Genomic DNA, 22,806 nt, shown 5'->3' with positions numbered 1-22,806 from the left:
AGCCCACATAGGCTTTTTTTGGCATGTTTTTGGTTGCTCATCCAAAATCAGTTTAGAACTTTATACAGGTTCATGCTCAGCATTTTTCCAATTGCAACCATGTTTGACTAAATCAAAGTCACCAAATGCCATTCCTTAAACCATTTGTCAACTGAATTTGGTTGACGATATCATCATGCTTATGCCCTTTTTCTCCTTAAATTAAACTTCACCATTCAACTGATGTAAAGGAAGTGAAGGAAAGATATTATATTTTACATAGAAGAAAATTTCATATATAGGATAGACAGTTAGAGTAGCTCATTACATCCAAGCCAACAAGGCCAGTCAGCTTCTGTATCTCATGTATCTGAGTCAATACTAGTTTTCATCATGCTTTTCTATATGAAAATGAATCAAATCATGGCCAAGGTCTCACACGTAATAGACAGTTAGGAAGATCCAATTGCCAGGTAAATGAGTTTTTTTATATCCTCCCACACTTTGGCGGTTAAATTATGGTTGATTTTCATAAATGGATAACAGAAACTCCTGTTGTTTGGTTCTGAAATGTAATCAAAATTAGGTTTATCAGGGTAAAATTTATTACCTAATACCTAATCAAAGAGGATTTGTGTTTCATTCTCCACCTCCTTTATGGAAATACAAGAGAACACTAATTTGATTACTTCATTCATTATGTTGTTTGAAAACCTGAACTCAGTAACTATTGTATTTGTAAAATCCCCTACTAGAAAACAAGTGTTTGCTAATTCCTAACTCAAATGAAACTCTAATTTGTTTCACTTGGCATTTTCAACTGACACTGAATTTGCCTAATCCAAAGACACCGCTTGCTACGGCAAAAATGGCTTATCACATAAAATTTTTGGTTTATATGGTTATACCATATACCCTTCCCCCCCCCAAACAGAAGAAGTCAAGTCAGTAAGTTTTATTTTACAAAGTTTGAGAGGACAGTTAGAATAATTGCCTATATTCTAATTGCCATTGTGAATCAACTTCCTCCAAATATCATATCTCTCAATCAGTCATATCCAGGTAGTTTCAACATTAAAATGCCATATTAGGCAACAAGTGTATAAAGTGATCAACTAAACTGTGGCTCATTTTCTGCAAGTGAATTGAAAGAAAATATGATTACTTGTTTCTATTGCTTCCTGCCAGGTTCCATTCTACTGACATAAGTTTGACAGCCACATTTATGCTTATTACAGGGCAAGAATACGCTAAAGGATGATGGTTCTGGTATCTACCATAGATGCTCTGCCAATCTTGGTTGGTCTTTTGCAACTTCAACCGACCAGAACAGAAAGGTCAATTTGTTGATAGTAGAAGAATCCACAGTATAACCAGAAAAGAAAAAATATGAACAAGACAGAGAAGTGCTTGTGAAAAGATTCTAACTATGAAAATATTATGTTATATGAATAAGAGAGGAGCAGTAGATGGAGTGAAGAATAGGCCTTGTCTCTTCTTATTAAAAACTTACTTTAAAGAAGAATCACGAGACTTCCCTAAAATCTTGATTCAGAAAAAGCTCATTTTACCTGTTCATTGTCTCTCATACCTACCAATCCATATACAAAATATGTAGATCATCATCATCATCATTACCTAAGCCTTGTCCCAACTATATAGGGTTGGCTACATCAATCCTGTTTCTCCATGTATAAAATATGTAAATCAACGTATATATATGCATGTGGAGTGCAAACCTGCAACTCAATGTGTAAACTTTAATTCATAGTACAGAGTGTTTGGAGTGGTGGTGATGGAGAGTTACTACCATTCTAATGGTTTGCTAATGATCCCTCTTTTTTGTGCATGGATGGGAGTCTTGTTACTTATCGGGGTTTTTCCATCTACATCATTACCAACCACAACGCTTTCATTTCAATGTAAGCAAGGAGAAACATCTCTCACTCACTCTCTCTCTCTCTCTCTCCAACCAAAAGGGAAGAGCTGAAATGCAATAATTTGTTTTTCAGGTAGAGTGGAAGAATGTGACCCGTCTCTGCCACACAAAGCTTCTTCTCACAATAAATGGAGAGTTTCCAAGACAGACAATTGCTGTTCACTAAGGTGACAATGTAGAAATTAGGTTACAAACAGAATTTGGCATAATACTACTATTCACTGGTGAGTATTTAATCTAGTATTTAGAATCTAATGAAAATGTAGTGGTATGACCATAATATGGCTTTGTATGTTCTTCATGAAGGGATGAGAGATCCATCCCATGGATGCCCAAAAATTGCGGAATAAGGGGCGAATTTCAAAAATTTTTTTCTCCTTTCAATTGAGAATCGCATTCCCTATTTAGAAAATCATATTTTCAAAGATCATTCTTGAACTATAAACTGAACCAGGTCTGAACCAAAAGGAGTAGGGGAGGATTATACCTGATACGGAGAAATAATATCCCCCAACGAAGGTGTTCACGCCCAAGGAAGGATCCAAAGACTGCTCCCACTGAAGATGGCGCAGTGCAGGATGGAGCAGAATCAGCAGTGTTCTTCTCCAAGAACTCTGTCATTCGCAAGAAACAACAGGATGCTATGTGGGCACAGCTTCCTTTCAATCTTTTCACAAAGAACTGATGTCAAGATCGAATCTTGACTTCTCCCACAACTGGAGATCGAACTGGCAAACAAAGCGGCAAGAATAGGGCGGCAGCAAGAAAAAATTCTGCAGGGATGCTTAATTCTTCAATCTTGATTTCAGCACTAAAGAGGATCTGAATATCTCATTCATCTAAAGGCTGCCGCCCCCCTCTTTCTTTTGTTAACCTAAAGGATCAGCTCCTAATCCCATTAGGAGCTGCTTATCCAAATCATATTTGGATCAGACTTCTCTTCAGGTGATAAGGATAAACCCTTATCTTATCTGTAGATTAGATTAGCTTTCTCCTAATCTCATTAAGATGTTTCTAGATCTGAATCACATTCAGATCTGGACTCTCTGAGTGGATAGGGTCAAGACCCTATCCTATCTGCTAATCCATCTCAGAATTCGCCCCATTATTAACTAAATAAATAGCCTAGTTCGAAATGGGAGGCCCATTAAGCTTATGTACTCACTTAACCTTCCTAACTGCTGCCCAGTTGGGCTTGCTTGTATGGCGTGGGACCCAAGCATTGATCTACACATCAGCCACATGGGTTCAGCCCAGCCTTTGTTACAAGGCCTGGCCGAATACACTATTAAGGACAATGCACCCCCTAAAACCCATCAAATGGGCTCTATGGGCCCAACACTTACCCTAAGTGGTCCCTGGGCCAAGCCACCTTGTAACACTTAGGTATTATCCTCAATGGTCTTACACTTAACCTCTCAACCCATAATGATCATACACTGCCCGACAAGAGATGACATCTCCCTTGGCTGCAAGGAACAGTGTTGCACTCTCTACTTATATGGATCCCGGGAATTAAAACCTTATTGCAAACATTTTAGAAACCATAATATATATATATATATACTTTTATATCTCATATAAAATATACTTTGCAAAACAAATCTCAACGGTTGAAATCGGTTGCCGGCAGTCTTGGTTTCCATCAGTGAGAGTGCATCCCCGATCATTACCTTTGTCCGACAAAGGGGCTGATCCTGTCACTATGATCACTCACTCAGATGAATTCTCAGACTATCCCAACATACCCAGGTTTTGACCTCCGCTAAGGATCTCACTGATTGGTATATCAAAGACAGCCCAATCCGACACCTAGTGCAGTATCATAATCGAGTCTAGGGGTTAGGTGTAACTTTCTAGTTTTGCCCATCAATCTCCAAGGTCCAAGGCAATATTGGAAATCTGATCCAGTTCATAGATTCAATTAATCTTACACTGTATGTGCCTAGGGTCTCACCCTGGCAGCTGAGACATGCCACCCCAACCGACTTGGTGGCACCACAGTGTCAGTCTTGTCAGGATAGGTCTCCCCAGACCGATCCACTGGCTGTAAACATTCTAAACTAACACGAGTCTCATTAAGTGTCCAGTTTAAGGGTATTACACAGAAACATACTAAGGGAACATGAATCAAATATGCACTTTTGTTCATTTACAATAAACTCATAAAGTACATCATTCTGATTGAAGCTAAGGGCATACAAAACTGTCTAACACTTTAGCAGTACTCGAATATATTACACCAAACTTGATGCCTGTGTCGATCTGAGTGGATAAAACTCTGAGAAAGACAAAGAAGGGAGTTGGGGGCTGTGAACACCGAAGACTGATTCTTGACTAGCTTGTCCAACAAAAGAAATAGCAGAGGAAACTTTACTATCTCTGCACTTATTCCCTTATCAAACATGGAGTCTGGTTCTTTGGAAGCTATAGCCAATAAGACAATCCCAGTTCAATTTTTCTTAGTATCTAGCCGATTTTGTTAGAGTAGGCACAGGATTCACCTTGCCTGACACAAAATCAGAGCTGGACCCGGTCTGGTTGATTCATACCCACTATCAATTGCACATATATGCATGGTCAAGGAAAATAATAGGGAAACTGCCCCTTTGCATGGATTGGTTCGTGGCTCATGTGCTTCTATAAGAACCAATGCCACCATGAATAAATACCATACTTGCACGCCCTTAACCATTTCCACCAACTGGACCTAAAATGATCTCATCAGTGGACAGACTGGTAGTATATATTCTCCACCCATTTAACTATTGACGATTCTATTCCATAATTATCAAACTAACTGGTCATTTACATGAAAGTTTGAAATTTGCAAACCCGTGTGTTATAAATAAATACTAGCGAGGGGTGCCCGTGCTCAGCATGGGCGAGTAATACCGAATAATTAAGAGTAAAAAAATGAAGAAAAAGAATAGAAATGATTTAAAAACTAAATGAATTTCTTCTATTACAAAGTACAAACATCATGTTCAGAATCATCTTTCCTTTTTGTTAGATCACCCAGAGTCACTTAGACACCTTTTCAACTATGGGATTTACTATAAAATAAACTACCGCATCAGTAAATGTAATTTAATTTATATCCTTCATTTGTTCATGCATAAATGGTAATTTTACAATCTGCTAAGAGAAAACCATGTAAGGTGTGGTGTGCATGGTTTGGTAAATTGGTACTTCAGGTCTCACAAGGGATCTTTTGAATCACGGTTAAGCATGTGACAATCAGTTTTGATTCTTCGGAAGTAAAAACTTGGAACATTCAGAAATCCCATAATCTTGCTTTATTTGAGAATTGAGAATGTTAATATAAATCCTTCTTACTTTATCAAATGTTTTTAGGTAAGATGGTTTTGAAGCCAAACTTGCAAAGATCAGGCCTATTTTTTGGTTGCCACAACAGGGACGGATAAAGCTTAACATAGACGGTGGCTTTGTTAGCTCAAATACTGCTGAATTCCAGTTGTGGTAAGAAATAGTCAGGATTCCTGTTAAGCTGTTAAGTCTGGCTCATGTCCAGGCAATTTGTTCCAACAAACTGAAGTGATGATAGCAAAAGGTATTGTCTTGGTTAAAAAGTTGGGTGTTAACCGGGCAATCGTGGAGGGTGGCTGATGATAAGCAGTTTGTCAAACTCGTCAAGTGTCTACATGAAGGAGATTTTTTTCTTATTCAAGATATTTTACAATTGGTAGAAGAGATTAATATAAAATTTAGTTTTGTTAGGAGGCTTGAAACATGGCAGCTCATTTTACAACTCTGAGGGGCTTCTTGGATCAAGAACTGTTTTGTTAGGTTCCTAGATGGTTAGCGGGATGATATTGCCACATAGGATAGGCTTGGGAAGCATAGGCACAGCCAACAGGAATCATTAGTTTATGTTTTTTTCCCTTTGTTTACTTTGTTGTTGTGCTTTTGTTTCCTTTTGGTCTGTCATTGCTCGCTCGTGGAAGTTTATTTTCTGTGGTCTAATGGAAATTTTAATTACTAAAATATGATATTTGATGATGGTTCTATAATTAAAATGCACATATATATAGCTTTGGGTTGAAATAAAGTACTAACCTAGATCTTATTTTACAAAGTTACCCTCATGAAAGAAATGTCTTATCCAATACAAGGAGGTATTTGATTAAATAAATTGGACTGGACAACCGTTCTTTGATTTTCATATGACTATTGTTCAAGTGGGATGATAATTTTTCACCCAACCCGCTGAATCCATCCAACCCACCCAACTCGTCTATTTACTTGGTGGATTGGAAATGGGTTGATCACCTATTGGGTCAATTTAAATGGGTTGAGTCGGGTTGAGTTGGGTTGTGGATAACCATTGGGTTAACCACTAAAGATATAAGTATTAATTCTTTAGCAATTTTTTTAATTTTCTTCATTTGAATGAAATAAGTTATAATTAATGCATTAATTTTCTATTAATTATTGACTAAAATTAATTTTGTCTCGAATCAATACACCACCCAAATTGACGTAAATTCAAATCAGCTTGAACAAAGTTCAGACCTACTCAACTTGGGTAGTGTTTTATTTCCAGACGTCAGAGGTGTTTGGAAGTATATTTGAATTTGGGTCTAAAAATTATTTTCAAATCTAAAATAATAAAACATGGGCTAGGCGCTAAACGCATTTAGATGCGTTTCAAACATGGCCAAATGTCCAAAATACCCTTGAAAATGTTGTTCCTACCTTCTCTCTCTCTCTCTCTCTCCCTTTATTCTTTTTCTTCTTCTTCTCGCGCCACTACAACTCCTCCGACAAACTAGCAGCAACAAGTTTTGTCCTCTCTCTCTCTCTCTCTCCCCCTTTATTCTTCTTCTTCTTCTCGCACCGCTACAACTCCTCCGACAAACTAGCGGCAGCAAGTTCTATCCTCTCTCCCTCTCTCTCTCTCTCTCACACACACACACACACACACATTCTTCTTCTCTAGTCACTACAACCGAATAGTCTAATTTAGGTGTAAAATTAGTGAATTTCAAATGTTGAAGGTTTGATCCAACACAAAACAACCTTCTTTTATTAGAGCCTCTAAAAAGTAAAAAAATAGCCGTCTCGTTTCAGATTTCAAACAGTTTTAATATCTTTGTAACTTTTTAGATTTCAGATCTATCAAATGCCTCCTTGGTCTAAATATGAACAGACCCAATCACCTCGGTTCGATTCATTTGGGTCTACCAGCCTAGTTTGAACCAAACCCAACACAAGGCAAGCCAATCCTAGTCGACCCAAATCCAAAACGAGGCCTGACGAAATGGTTCGACCCGAACCCCAATTTGACCCAAAATCCACCCTCGCTTGCTTTGACCCTGTTTGGATCATCTGGTTTGACTCGCATCTATACAACCCGACACGAATCCAAACCTGTCCAATTTACTTCTCTTGACCCACTTTGAAACAGACAGTTTAGTTCCAAACCCGTGCACAAACCTGATATGGGCTGGTCCAAGTCAATACGCCATTGATTGAACCAAACTAGTCCGGTCTTACCGAATTGATTCGAATCCAAACGATTCAACCACTCTTGATATGATTAGCTCGAAGACAATCCAATTAGATAGTTCAAGTTGATCTGACCAGTTTGAATCTAAGTGGTTCAATCAAACCCGAAACCTGAACATAGCGAAATGGCTTCCCGCTTGTGTAAAAATAACATGCATATAATGTGATTTGAAGCTTCACCACTTGTGTAATTAACAATTACTATTACCACCAAGCTATGCCCAACTTATTTGTGAAGTGGAAGTTTTTTGTTTTAAGTACATAAATGTAAGTTTAATGGGTTTGGGCAGGTTGGATTAGGTCAAAGCGGGTTTAGGTTGAATCCAACTCATTTAATTTTATATAACTACGTCATTAATGGGTTGGTGGGTTAGATGGATTGGGTTGAAACTCAACCCAAACCAAACCCAATCCAACCCGCCCAATTGCCATCGCCAAGTTCAGGTCATGTCCAATTTCTTCAACAACACCACAATGGCAATACATGGATACAATCTTTAATAAACTAACCATGAATATCCAACGTTATTCCAACACAAGGAATACCAAAGTGATATAGAAATATCAAAAAGTCCAAGTGATATAGAATGGATACATGTCTCAAGGACATGAGTTACAGGACATCACACATCACTTACTCTTCAAAGTTTCACCAACAACCTTTGCAATTGTATTGACTGCCTTATCCTCAGCTTCTATCTTGGGTTGATCCATTTGATTGTAGGTGCTTTTATTCAATCTTGGCGTGATCTCCACCATCAATCACATGCAATTTATTGATGGATTTCATCTTCTTGCAAACTGTAGACAGCTTATCTAGTGGACAGAGCTCATCTTTGCTACCCTCCATCAAACAATTGGAGTAAGAAGTAGGCACAGAAGACTATGAAAAATGGAGAATAAAAATAAATGGATAAGGGGAAAGAACATAGAATAAGCATTCAATTGCAGCGCCATTTCAGCAGAAAAGGTTTGCAGTGGCACTGAATTAGACATACAAGGCATCTCCCATTAATTTGTGAGAAGACTACTAACAGCCCAAATGCATGAGACACACGTGCAGGATGCATGCTTAAATTGTCATTGTCTAAAATGCTTGGATACCAAGAATAAACTAATGGCTAACGCATATATAACCATCTAATATACGGGCCCACAAACATTAAGTACACATGCAGGATACAGGATAGGGCCATTGCCCAGTGAGGGTCCTGGCAAGCCAGGGTTTTGGAGTGGTAGAATAGATATGGACCTAACCTTTGGCATCTACTTGCAGGGTACCACATGCAGGGTTAAATGGTCAGAGCCTAAAATGACTCCAAGATTAAGCTACCACATATAAGCATCCAATACAGATTAACATACTAACCATGTGTTACAGTCTCACAAATGCAGAAGGCATATGATTTTTTCATCAGGGTAGAGTTCTGGTGTATGAGGCATCATAAGTTTTCCATTAAAATAAAATTAGGAAAACCCCTTTTTTAAGCAACTGTGTGAGACTTCTGGGGATCCATTTAAGAAGCTAACTTAACTTGGTAGAGGTAGCCATGGATCCATCTAAAAAGTATATCTACGTGTAGAAGTTTTTTTATCAGTACCTCTATGCATATGTTGTTGCTTCTAAATGGGCTTGTCCTTATTCTCAATGAGTTTAAAGAGGTTGAGGCACAGAGGTTTAGTCCATAGGTCCTTTCTTTTGGGTGTACGGTGTAGTAAACTGTAACGCTTATATCTGCTAGGCCTTTTTTGTACATCATGACACACACTTTGATTACTCATTAAAAAAAGTTATACCATCAGTTGGAAAGAGGCACAAAATGCATGACAATATTTAGCAACTAGAAGTGCATTTTCCTCGTAATTTAACCACTTTTTTTTTATCAACTAGAGGCACAACCACTCATTATGGCCTTTCTTACAACCTATTTCTGTATCCAGGGACCTCAATTTCTTTAAGTTCTTAATGTATAGTTGTATACACTACGATATTTTCTACAAAACAATAAACTTAGACAAATTAACAAACATTAGAACCAAATGTCAAATGAAAGCATAAGCAACTATAGCAGATTATTGAAAGAAAAAAAAATACTGGAAAGCAATGCTAGTAGTTTAGGTATAACTTTTGTTTAACTGAAAACGTTCTTTAAAGAGCTCCATAATGATGAGATATGTTTGACCCCTTCACTTGAAGAATGGCTTGAGTGAAGCCAGCTTTAAAATAAGCATTCACTCTGTATCATTGCCATTGCACAACATCAAGCCAATGCACAAAAAAAAAAAAGATAGAAACATATATAAGGTGTAAGCTAAGAAAAAAAATCCTTATTACCAATTATAAAGTTATGGATCAAATAAACAATCAAAATTGAGGTACATGATGTTGGAATCATGGTTCAAAGTATCAATATGCCTCTGCATATCGGCACTTTGAGCCACGCAGAAATATGTTTTTTCTTTTATTTTTTTTCAAAATTTGGTTTTTGGGTAGTTTAATATCCATGCTTTTCATTAGAAAATAGTGGGTCCCGAAACACCTGTAAACAGGCGTATTGGGGCCCAAAAGATACGATACATTACGCCTGATACGGGGCACATCATATCGATTTTTTGAACCTTGGTTGGAATTATAAAGTGCCAAAATTGTAAGCAGATTCAGAATTGATCTTTTCTTTTCTTTGATAAGCAGATTCTGAATTGATTCTCACAATCATATGATCATATCTAGTCATTGGGTTGATCCATTTAACCAATGCTTTAGATTCTTTTACATAAAAAAAGAAGAAATAATTATCAAATTCGATTCCAGCTTTATCCGGGTTTATAGTGTTCCTCTACTGATTCTAGCTTCTTATTCTAAAAAAGTCAAAAAGATACATTTTCAAAATGAAGATGCCTCATCTACTTAGGATTTTAGATATAAAGTTTTAATCGCAAGACAATGGAACTGGAATAGATGATTCCACATCACTGTTTGCTGGTTCAAATATTCTTGTATCAGTTTTGAATCTATGAATAAAATAAAATAAAAACTAGCTAAAAGACAAAGCAACAAGTCATTTAGTTCATCCACTAATCCTTATCGTTCTTCTGATGGTCATGCTCATAGGGTGGCTTGCTATAACCCAAAAGCCAAGCTACTTGAGAAAAAGTGATAAACACGGGTCTCCACAAGATGGTTCTTATGTTTAGGTATTATAACTAATACAAGGTTCAATCATATTCCGAACAATGGAAAGGGTCATGTTACCATGTATATAGGGACATCCACATGCTTAGGTATTTCATACAGGTTAGCATGTAAGAACTGCGGATCACATTGTTTGGTTTTAATTAAAAAGAAATTATTCCGACAATATAATAAGACATACCCTTTGTTGCAGCGCTGAATACTCTTAACCACCTCCTTAACTCCTCTCGAAGCTGAAAAAAATGGAGAGAAAAAACAGAACAATGGCAACTCACAACAAATAACCAAGGAATGTAGAACTCTCAGTTAACAGATTAAGAATAATTCCGAAAAACTAAAACCTGATATCAATGTAGCTCCAAAGGTAAATTATATACTCAATGAATCATAGTTACATCAGATTGGAAATGTATAAACCAAGAAAACAAAAGCTTACATGTCAGAAAAAAAAGAAAAGAAAAGAAATAGAAAGAAAGCGAAAAAACTTTAATTGACAACACAAAAAACAACTAATGGAAACCATTTTAGGGTTTCTCACCAAGAGAAAGGCAGAGAAGAGAGAGCCAAAACTACTGTGATTGCTGGTTAGGGCTTCCAAGCAATAGAAACTTCACACGAGAGAGAGATGGCCTCGAGTAGTGATCCATGTCCTTATCGTCCAAGGAGAAGTTTGAGAAGTCTGAAAAGAACCGAACACAGGTAAAGTAAAAAAAAAAAATAGAAGCCCTAAACAGAGAGAGAAAGGCTTTGAGGGAGAGGGAAAGGGAGAGGGAGCTAGCAAGGAGTCTGGCTCGAGATAGAGGTGAGATGGGGTGCGAGGAGGGAGAGGAACGAGAGAGAGAGAGAGAGAGAGAGACTGGACCTCGAGATTCTCTAGCGATGCGAATGTTGAAGATGAGGCAATGGTATAAACCTGTGAAGGCCAACAATCGAGAAATTGAAAGTCAAAATTTCCGTTTGGATTACAACAATCAAAATACAGAAGAAAACAAAGAAAAAAGCATTAATTGATACACAAAACAACAATAAAAAAATTAATGATACCTGTTCGAAACTTCTTCAGGCAAGAGCGTTAAGAGCTTTTCTTGGTAATGGGTTACAGACGTAATCCTCTCCCAAACTCCTAAGCCCCCATAAAGATTGAACGTTGAGATACCCCCATCCTCAGTGAAGAGGTGTGTCAATCCGAGACCTTTGAAGTCTATGAAGAGAGAGGGAAAGACAGTGGGAACATGGAAGAGAAAAAAGTGAAAATCTCGAGAAGACGAACCGAAAGAAAAGAAAGAAAATGAGAGGAAGAAGAAAGGGAGGAGATGGGCTCGAGTGAAGTCTAAATAGAGACAGAGGAGGTCTGTGAAGTCTTTGTAAGTCAGAGAGAGAGAGAGAGAGAGAGAGAGAGAGAGGCATTAGTTAGTTCAGGCGTACGAGAGAGAGAGGGGATCAGGGGGAGATGAGAGAAAGCCGATGAGGGAAGGATGAGTACCGTTTATATTTATTTGTTTTGTAAAATCGAGAAATGTAAACGATAGTTTAGATACCACACATGAGTCAAGAGAGACATGAAAGAAGGACATCACCCGAGTCAATCGAGAAATGTGGCACGATCAATAAACGTAAACGATACCACACATCACCTGAGTCAAGAGAGACATGAAAGAAGGACACGTGTTCATAGATAAGCCATTCCCCTGCATCCCAGTCGTTATAAAAATATAGTTAGATTAGATACTGCCCCCCCAAAAAAAAAAGTTAGTTTAGATACTTCTATTTATTTAGACCTCACGTTGTTGGACAGACCTGCCAGGGTTAACCATCAAACAATTAAGCAAAAATATATAAGTTAATAATATTGTTGGGATTTGATCAGCAATTGGTCATTTTGTATCGAGCCATGCCACGTGCACCTTAACCACTAGTGGTGAATTGTTAAGTGGTGTATGTTTATTATTGTTGTTAACCAGGCATGGAGCTGTAAATTAAGCAGCTAATTAAGAACGGGATGGGCTGACGGCCCTGCTTACATAACTCAGTGCCGGCCGGTCCTATACAGAGCGGCAAGTCCTACTCCTACACATACAAGAAGAGTTCAGGGTCATCGATCGAGCAGAGGGGCAACCTCTTATGGCATGCCTACCGGCTACCACTCATGGCAACGTGCTTTCATCATCTATCGTCGTTTGCCCTATCCATTCTCAACACCAATACAAGCTCAGATCCCTATAATATATATTGTATATTTGGTAAGAACTAAGAAATTGTATGATCTAAATGACCAATAAAATATATCTCAGGCTCACAACACAATTAATGAGCTCTTCTTCGTCGTAGCGAACCACACGCTAACAGTCGTCGAGGTCGATGCTGTTTACACCAAACATGCAGTTGATGACCAGATAAGCGCCGGTCAACGTCATGATCGCTCCCGGCGGACAAACCACCAATGTTCTACTCACAGCAGATCAAGTCCCAGACGTCTTATGAGGAATAAGGTTATTATTTGCGATGGCCGCAGCAATTAAGGCCTACCTAATTATGTGACTGCCACGGTACCATTAATTAATTTGACGAAACCACCAACCTCACCTAGCTCTCGGTTTCCTGCAATACAATGGAGGAAACACAAGCAATACTGAACCACACCAGTTTCCATTAAACCACCTAATTTTAATTAATGCATTATTAATGCATGCTTCACTCTTTACAGTCTTCCCATCATGAGAGACACCTCTTTCGCAACCCAATTTGTTAGCTTAGCAAGCTCCGAAGCCTTGCTTCTTCTACTCAATACTCGTTTGGGATTCATACTGCAAGACACAGCCTTCATCAATGTGGAGAATCACAACTTCTTTAATTTGTGGTAGCTACTAGCTAGGGAGAGGATTCTCGGAAACTTCGACCCCAAACGTGCCCCCAATGACCCACCGGAGAGGAACACCGTGGCGGTTCCAAGCGGAGGATGGGCAGCAATCCAGGAGTTTGGTTCGTGCATTGTCGTCTTGAGGCACATACTACGTACGTGGGGTCTCGCAATGGCTTTCATCGTAGAAGTAGAAGATGGTGCCAAGCCGTCTGAGTGTCTTCTCCCTCCACCAGATGACCTTCCCCGGCCCCTTGTTGAATGTTGATTCCTCAACAAATTAAAAATACAAAAAAAAAAAAAAAACTTATATTTTTTAATAGGTATTATCAATATAAAGTGAAAAGTGAAAACATTTCTATATTTCTCTCTCTCTCTTAAAGACTATATATTTTAATTTGAATGCCCGTAAACCATATGTATATTCCATACTTGTATCTATTTAATATATATTTTTCTGTATTGCCTTGCCTTGATGGCTTCATCATTTCATGGGGATTTATCATTTATCTCAGCTCCTGCCCTCAGGCCTCAGCCAAGCCAGTAGCCATGCACCCTCTGAAGTAGGAATTTCTATTTTAAAACCCCATGTTGTTGGTACACCTGTCAGCCACAGCCAGACTTAACCATAGTAAAATTAAGTAACACTTTTTGGGATTCCTGTTCCAATTTTGGAATCAGTTGGATCGGTTCCATGGATATTTAGTTAATTAGGGAATCAAGCAACATAAATGCCGGGGTATATACTATGTTGAAATTAGAATCATGAGACTTTCGATTGAGCCATGCCACATGTACCTTGACAATTTTTATTTTTTGGGTTTTCTATTTCATAGAATAATCATAAAGTAATTTACGACAATTACATTTTTTTTTTAATTGTAAGTGCTGTATCTGTTATTGTTAACCAGGAATGGAATAAAGCAGTTAGAAATGGGCGTGTGATATCAGTGTGAGAGGCGCCCTGTGTGAAGAGTAGATCGGTCTCCATGATTAGTATTGGTACAAATTTCATAGTTCATACAAATTATTGTCAGATCATTTTATTAGTAAGGTCAACCATGATACCAAAAAAGACATGATATTGGAAAAAAACTAGCAACCGTAACCTGGGCTAGTTAGGGTGGCATTAAGGATGGAGATTTTTCTAACCTACCCAGTGAGTACCTGCTCCCACTCACCCTGTCAGAGTGGTTTTTTCTTTTTTTTTCTTAGGCTATATTTGGTTTGAAGGAAAATGTAGGAAAAAGAAAGGAAAGTTAGGGAAACCTATACAAGATTTGTGAAGGTTTCCTTAACTTTTCTTTCCTTTCCTTATTTTTTCCTTCAAATCAAACATATACAGCATTAAGAATGGGTTTTGAGATTCTACGACCTGTACAAGTACAGGTAAGGTATAGTATTAGGGTAAACCCAATCCTCCCTAACCCGTGTATTGTTGGAAAGCATATAAATTTTATATATTAAGTAATGATTTTAATAATATTTTGATTTTTTATGTAAAAGATATTTGATAGTTTATGTGTCTTTTACTGTTTTACATGTTTTAATCAAATGATTGAAAATCTTGTTTTTTTTGTGTTATTTTAATTATTTATTGCTTATATATAACAAAAAAAATAGAAATTAGATGCGGTTTCTAAACTGAACCCTCCCTACCTACCCTTGAATGCAGAGAGGATAGAGTCAGGAAGGTTTTGCTTTTTCATGTGCAGGGAGGGCTTAGATTCTCAAAACCCAACATGTTACGGGTTTTAGGGCAGCGGATACAAGTTGGGAGATTTAGGGAGGCAAGTAGGGCCTAAAATTTACAACACCCTCCCCAAACCTGCCACATTATCCCTAAGTGGTATGTTCTCAACACATTTGAACTAAGGCTGGATTAGCCAGACCCAATATAACTTTGGCTCCAACTTGTATTGGGTTGGATTGGATTAAAGTTTGTATTAGGGTTAGAGTTGAAAACATGAAACAAAATTAAGTTCAGGTTGGATTAAGATTGAGGCCTTTTGGCCAACCTAACAGAACCCAAATCTGATTTAACTTTATATTTGTATATATAAATATTATATAATTATGTATTTATGTATGTAAACACTATGTATGCAACTATGCATTTATAAATGTATGAATATGTATGTATGTCAACAATTTTAAGTTTAAAAGGCAAAGTACTTTTAAAGCATGATAATTATATTGTTTTATATGTAATAATACTAAAAACTGAATTAATCTCAACCCTTGAGATTAATAAATAAGAAGATTTGACAAATGAAATTAAAAATTTAACTAACCCGAACCCAACCTGAGTGCAATCCTAATTCAATCCGAAGTTAGCATTGACCTTACCTGCCTAATTTACACCCCTAACTACAATCCTACGTTGATGTAGTTCGACTTTCGAACCCAACCAAAATTTGCTGACGCAATCCAGTTAAAATTTTACTTTCCTCTCATTACCAGGCCATCAAAACAACTGAATATCAGGATTCCCAACCAATCGTTAGGGATGCAAATGGATTCAACCCAATTGGATGATACCTAGATCCAAATTTGATTCTTTAATAGAATCTTATCCATCCGAGTTATATGGAATTTGAAAATGACATACCAATACATTGAAAAAACGGCATCGATTCCAAACATTACCTAAAATATCTCATCATCTGAACATGTAAAAACAAATAATCGATTTCCATTAAACTCCAAACCATCAAATCCTACGACCCAGACCACCATTTTTTATCCTCAAACATTTAGTCTTGATCGGATACAATGCCTCTCAACAATCAAGGTCAATTAACCCATTAACAGCATATAACATTAAATATCCACTGTACATATTTAATCAAAGATGAGATACTTCCATCAAATATCCACTGTATATTAAATATCACTGTTTGGGTGATGGTTGAGCTGGTCAAGGATATTACATAGTAACTTCTGTGGCCATTCTTTCTCTCTAGCTACATCAACATCATGTGTAATGGGAGAGCACGACTAAGAAGGAGTGTCATACATAGACAAGGAAGTAGACTTTACCAGGGAAGAGGAAACCTCCGGAAGACCTCCGCAGACGACCTCATCCCGACAACCGTAGAAACCCTATCCATTTAGGACATGGACACTCAACAATAAATAGGTATTTTCTGCTCGAGGTAAGGGACTTTTGGAAGAACACTCTTTGAATACCTTTCTACACTACCCCTTCATTTTGGACCAACATTATTTCAACCTACTCAGCCAGGTCGTTTCTTTCTCTACCCAAATAACTTGAGCGTCAGAATACCTACTCGGGGAATAACTCCTTGGGCCTCTAACCATTCTCCTGGTTGTAGATCGTAGTGTGTGGCTTCGTTCAGTTGGCAGGATTATCTAATTGTGACCTCGACTCGAAACACCTCAAATCGGATAGCATCAAATTGGCGTCATCTATAAGAAACATACAAAAAGTTATTTCCCTAACACCTTTCCAAACACTTAAAACAACTATGCCTAAAAACACATCCGACTGCGCCCAAGCATCAGGTTACGGTCGACCCCGCACAATTTCAAGCCATGCAACAAAAAGTCGACCACATCCTAGCTAAGTTGGAGATGCTGGGGTAACTAGCTCACCCTCCCCAAGTTACATGCCATGTTACGTAGGCGCCTACTATAGTCGATCCTCGCACCCAGGACCCCAAAAGGCACCATGCAAACAGGCACAGGGCCTAGTCCTGCCGCAAATGACTGCAGCCATCCATAGGATCTAACTCCCCAGCCTAGCCTCGCGCACACGATGCCCATAGTAAATCCCACCACTTCGCCTAGGTGCCAGCAAAGAACGGCTAGACCAACATCTGCAACAACCTCCAATCTCAATAGCTAAATCTATCTCGGTCCAAGATCGGCTTACAATCCCAAAAGGGGAGAAGTCTACGAATGGGGTCCCAGCCAACAAAGACATCAAAATCAGAGAACTAAGAGAGCGCTTGGCCAAACTAAAGCACAACCAAGCGGATAGAAGTGTTGCCCCTTCGAAAGCTCAACCAACAGAGTAGCACCACGGTCAATAGCTCGTCTTCATCCAAGAGATCGTCAATGAGCTCCTCCTAGCCAGATGGCGACCTTCTCAGTTCGAGGAGTACAATAGGTCCTCGGACCCCAACCACCACATTGAGGGGTTCAAGGCAATATATGCTACATGACTCCTTCAAAGGCCTCATGTGCAAAGCCTTCATTGTCACCCTCCATGGAGTCATAAGAACCTGATACGCCTCCCTTCCTTCACGGTCCATATCCTCTTGGGAGCAGTTGCAGAAGTAGTTCCTAGCACAATTCACCGTCAGCCAAAGGCACTAGAAGACGTCGGCCAGCTTCATGCAAGTGCGACAAAGGAAATGAGAGACCTCGAGAGAACATTTGACAAGGTTCAATGCCAAGGTCCTCTAGGTCCAAGCTCTAAACCAATCAATAGCTATGACCACCATCATGAGCGGACTACTCTCCTCGATGTTCAGCTTCTCTTTGCAAAAGAACTCTCTGCCCAACCCTGGCCGCGCTCATGAAGCATGAACAGAAGTATATGAATGTCAAAGAGGCCCAAGCTGCACAGGGAGGATGAAGACCGGCACAATCGGAAACGCATAGACCATGACAGTCGAAGACTAAACCAAGAAACCAAGAGGCTAGATTGCCGACCTGACCATAAATTGAGGACCCCGCCGTCAACGTTTCATAGCTTCACTCTGCCCAACCCTTTGTGGAACCACATACTGATGCTAATCCATGACCGCAGCTTTGTCAAGTGGCACAAGAAGATGAAAACCCAAAACTATAGGAGAAACTGAGACAAGTTCTACGACTTCCACTACAACCATGGCTATGACATCTAGAGTTGCCATAACCTCCGCCACCACTTGGAAGACCTTGTCCAACGTGGATACGTTCGTTGATTCATCGACATCAAAAGAACACAAGCCTAGGGAAGAACCACACCACACCACGCCGATGAGCCCCCAACTCGAGCTCCCCTAGGCGGGACGACCCTTAAAAGGGGAAACTAGGCGCGGAAGATCTACCCAAGGAGCTGGAGTGCCAGAACTATAATGTTGACGACCATCGGCATGGAACAATAACAGTGATCAGACTATACAAATTCAATAAATAAAGAATCCTCTTCAAGCACGATTGACCAAACGCCCGCAGATAGCCCAGCCAAACTCCAATAGTTGAACTCTGCGTTGACCAATGATCGCAACACAAAGACAATCCCACAAAAGACCCTACCGACCACAAGCAGTCAAGGCCAAAACAAGCCTCTGATGAGCACTACGAGAACAACGTCCCTGTCACATATGGCAAGAGGACGACCATCGAACTCCACACACCCATCCAACTAGCAGTCCGAGCAGACCTAACCAAGGACCATGGCTAGCTCAACCAAAGAATGTGCAACTCTCCAAGACCAAGTGCCACTGAGCTCCTCGGCAACGTTGAGAGCTTGGAAGCACCTTGGCCAGCATAAGACCAAAGCTAAGCCAAAGACCTCGATCAGCATAAGATCAAGGCCACTAAGCCAAAGACCACAATCAGCATAAGATTGAGGCCACCTAGCCAGAGACCTCAGCCAGCGAAGACGAATGGCCTTGGCCAGAATATGATTGAGGCCATTAAGTCGAGACCTTGACTATCGTAAGACTGAGGCCACCACACCAGAGACCTCAGCCAGTAAGGATTGAAGACCTCTGACTATGCTGAAGTACAAAACCACGGCCTACACTCCTTATCGACCTACCTAATTCTGAAGCGCAACAACTTAGGAAAAGAAAAAAATAATGTAGAAAGTTCTTGGTAGAAAGGCTAAATTTCCATTAATGAAAAAAGCTGATACATTGATTTAAGCTCAGCATATTGAGTTGTATACAAAAAAAGAGAAAAAAGAGGACATCAACTGTGTTGGGGGATCCTCGGCTCGCTCCCGGGCATTGGCTATAGCGGCATCCTCATTAGGCTCTTCGGCATCAAACGAGTTGAACCCCTAAACAACTTCGGCCACCTCCAGGAAGTGACACATCACCCTCTGCTAACAGAGAGCGAACTCCTCTTGCCAGGAGTTAGTAGCATAGTCATCCATCTCGTTTTGATGGGCCTTCAAAGCCCTATACTCGGAGATGCCATCTTCCTTCACCCGAGCAATCTTCGCCTTAGACTCCTCAAGCCCCCTCCTTAGTGCATCACGCACCTCCTTGAGATCATGAATGCGGCCCTTTAGCTTATGGATAGTGTCATCCCTCTCCTTGACGTCGCACTTCAGCTTGGCTAACTTTTCCTTCATCTGAGCATTATCAATCTTTCACGACTCATAAAATCGTTGCAACTCGCAAAGGCGATCGACAAGGTTGATGAACGGACAAACAGATCGACAAGGTTGGACAGTTAGCACAAGAAGAAAACATAAACAAGGAACATCAAGTAAAGCCAAACTCACTGCCATCAGTTGATGAAGAGTCGTGCTTTCTAGAAAGCTGCTGGTGTGACTACTAGCTTCCTTCCTAATGCCGGGGAGCATCACACCCTGGCAAGTTTCTTGGCCACCCCTTCCGTCTCAAGGGTGTCCTTCAGCCGAACCGACCACTATGGCACGTACACACCAGTAGAACCCTCAACCGTAGCGCGTTCTAGAGCTTCCCCCCTCTGCAATGAAAACCACCTTAGTTTAGTCGTAGCCTCCTCGAAATCAACCACCATGACCTCCTTTGTTGACCTCAGTCTCTTCCCCTACTGAGGTGCACATTCCATTGAGCATCATTGAAACTCCGTTCCCCCAAGGTGTGTGCCCGAAGTCCCAGCTTCTTGCGCCTTCCTTGCTATTGTGGCCTTTGTACGCCAAGCTCTCTCCTCAGCACTAGCCATATTCGAGTCTACACAATTCACCTCAAAGTTAGACAAGCTCAAAAAAAAAAAAAAAGAAAGACCATGCAACCCATGGACCAGACTGGGGTTGATCGGCCGAAGGGCACATCAGCCCAGTCATGGTTAGCAATCAGGATGATGTGTATTCCTCAATATGCACATACACTATCCTCCTCACAGTAGCTAACTCCTCCTTCAACAGCTCGGTCTGGGAGGGGCCTTTATCCTTCGTCCTTGGAATGGATAGGGCGACGAAGAATGGCCAACCTCCTTAGCACTTCACAAAGAAAACACCCTCCTTCTAGTGCTTAATGGAAGAGGGAACCCTAACAAGCACCTTGGTGTTCAGTCTGTCCGACAAGTAGTAGTACCCCTACTTGTGATTCTTTAAGTGGAGAAAATATCTAAACACCGACAGGATGATCTCGATGTCCTTGAGAGTGCAGTAGCAGAGTAGCCCGACCAGGTACCAAAACGAGTTCGACGTCAACTAAATAGGCAGGACCCAATACTACCTTAACACGACCACTACCTTGAGATCTAAAGGGAACCTAAGGTTGGCTATCAAACTGTGTACATATACACAAATCTCCCCAGGATGGGCCGAAGTGGCCCTCTCCTCAATCCCAGGACACCTAAGTTCATACTCCTCGAGAATACGATACACTTTCCGGATCTGAACCAAGTCGGCAAGGGAAAGGCTACACAAAGCCAAGGCAAACCGCTCTTTAGTCTCCACATCGGCCTCGACTGCCTCGTTGGCATCGATCTCTCGGACCTTAGTACCACCCTTGCCACTAACCTTGGCTACATTGGCATCGGTCTCCAGTGCCCTAACCTCATTCACTTCGTGCTGAGGACTACCCCTGCTCTCACCCCCGAAGTATATGCCCTAACCTCATTCACTTCGTGCTGAGGACTACCCCTGCTCTCACCCCCGAAGTATATGCCCTAACCTCATTCACTTCGTGCCGAGGACTACCCCTGCTCTCACCCCCGAAGTATACCCTGTGAAAAGGGAAGACAAGGAAGATGAAGTGAAAGGCATGTTGCAGAAGAAAAAAAAAAACGTTCGATACACCTAAAATATCAAGCAAGGGACTTCAGACAAACTCTAAGGCATAGATTCTTTTCAAATGACAAAGTGAAATGGCTCGCCTACCCCCTTTTTATAAAGGCAGCCAATGGTTCAAATCAAACCAGATCAATGGCACTGATTCGATGTTGCCCTTCGCACGCGCGTGACCTCGGGAAGACAAATCGATGTGTCTACTGACCCACCTCGGAAATGGCATGAGTGTTGAACTGGTCGGTTCACCCAGCAAACCAGCCTAACTCTGGGTCAGTCAACTCAAAGAAATTAAACTTCCTCAACCGAAGACCGTAGAGCTGTTCCATGCCTAGTCGTGGTCGAGCACTACACTCCTCGACTTTGGAACTGGGGGAATGGTGTTCAATTGATGGTTGAGTTGGCCAAGGATGCCATGTGGCAACCTCCGCGACCATCCTCTCTCTTAAGCCACATCAACACCCCGTGTAACGGAATAGCACAACTAAGGAGTGCCCTGCATAGACAAGGAAGCGGACTTCGTTGGGGAAGAGGAAACCTCCCGAAGACCTTGATGGATGACCCCATCCCCACAACCCCAAAAGCCCTATCCATCTAGGAAACGAACACTCAACTATAAATAGGTACTCCTTGCTCGAGGTAAAGGACTTTTAGAAGAACACTTTTTGAATACTCTACACTACCTCTTCGGCTCGAACTAGCGTTATTTCAACCTTTTCGGCCCGACCACCTCTTTCTCTACCGAACTGACATGAGCGTCGGAGTACCTACCCGGGGAATAACTCCTTGGGCCTTTAACCTTTCTCCTAGTTGCAGATCTTAGTGCATGGCTTCGTCCTTCCACCTCGGCCTTGTCCAATTGACAAAATTATCTGATTGTGTCGTCGATTCAGAACATCTCGGATCGGATAGCATCACCTCCAAGATGAGAACAATTCAATGTTGGTCTTTGTACCCTTTTTTATAGTCTAGATCAGTGTAGGGCTGTTGATGGGTTTAAATCTAGGTTGGAATAGTGTCTCCTAGTCCTGAATGGATTATTAATCGGGACAAAATCATAGACCCAGAACCATCTCGATTAATAATCGAGTATGATTTAACAAAAAAATTATAAAAATGTTAAAAAACATTTATATATTATTAATAAAATAAGAATTTGACTATGATATGGAAAAGATATGATATCTGAAAAACTTCTGACCAGTCAAATAGAATCATAAACATGATAGTCAATTAGGTGTTATTTATCAAAATTCATGGGTGAATTTTAATTGGTCAAAACTCTTCCCATACTCCGCATCATAGATTTTCCCATAAAATAATCAATTTGGAACAAATAA

General features: G+C 40.2%; 1 pseudogene; it reads left to right on the top strand.

Annotated features, from left to right (window-relative positions):
• The first annotated feature begins 847 nt into the window (after positions 1-847).
• Positions 848-13,768, top strand: LOC104594538 (laccase-1-like; annotated as a pseudogene).
• Positions 13,769-22,806: the final 9,038 nt, after the last annotated feature.

Source organism: Nelumbo nucifera, chromosome 3 (assembly GCF_055504915.1).
Source record: "Nelumbo nucifera cultivar China Antique chromosome 3, China Antique-T2T, whole genome shotgun sequence".
NCBI classification, from domain to species: Eukaryota; Viridiplantae; Streptophyta; class Magnoliopsida; order Proteales; family Nelumbonaceae; genus Nelumbo; species Nelumbo nucifera.
The sequence above is the reverse complement of the archived record's forward strand: the minus strand, read 5'-3'. Positions and strand labels throughout refer to the sequence as shown.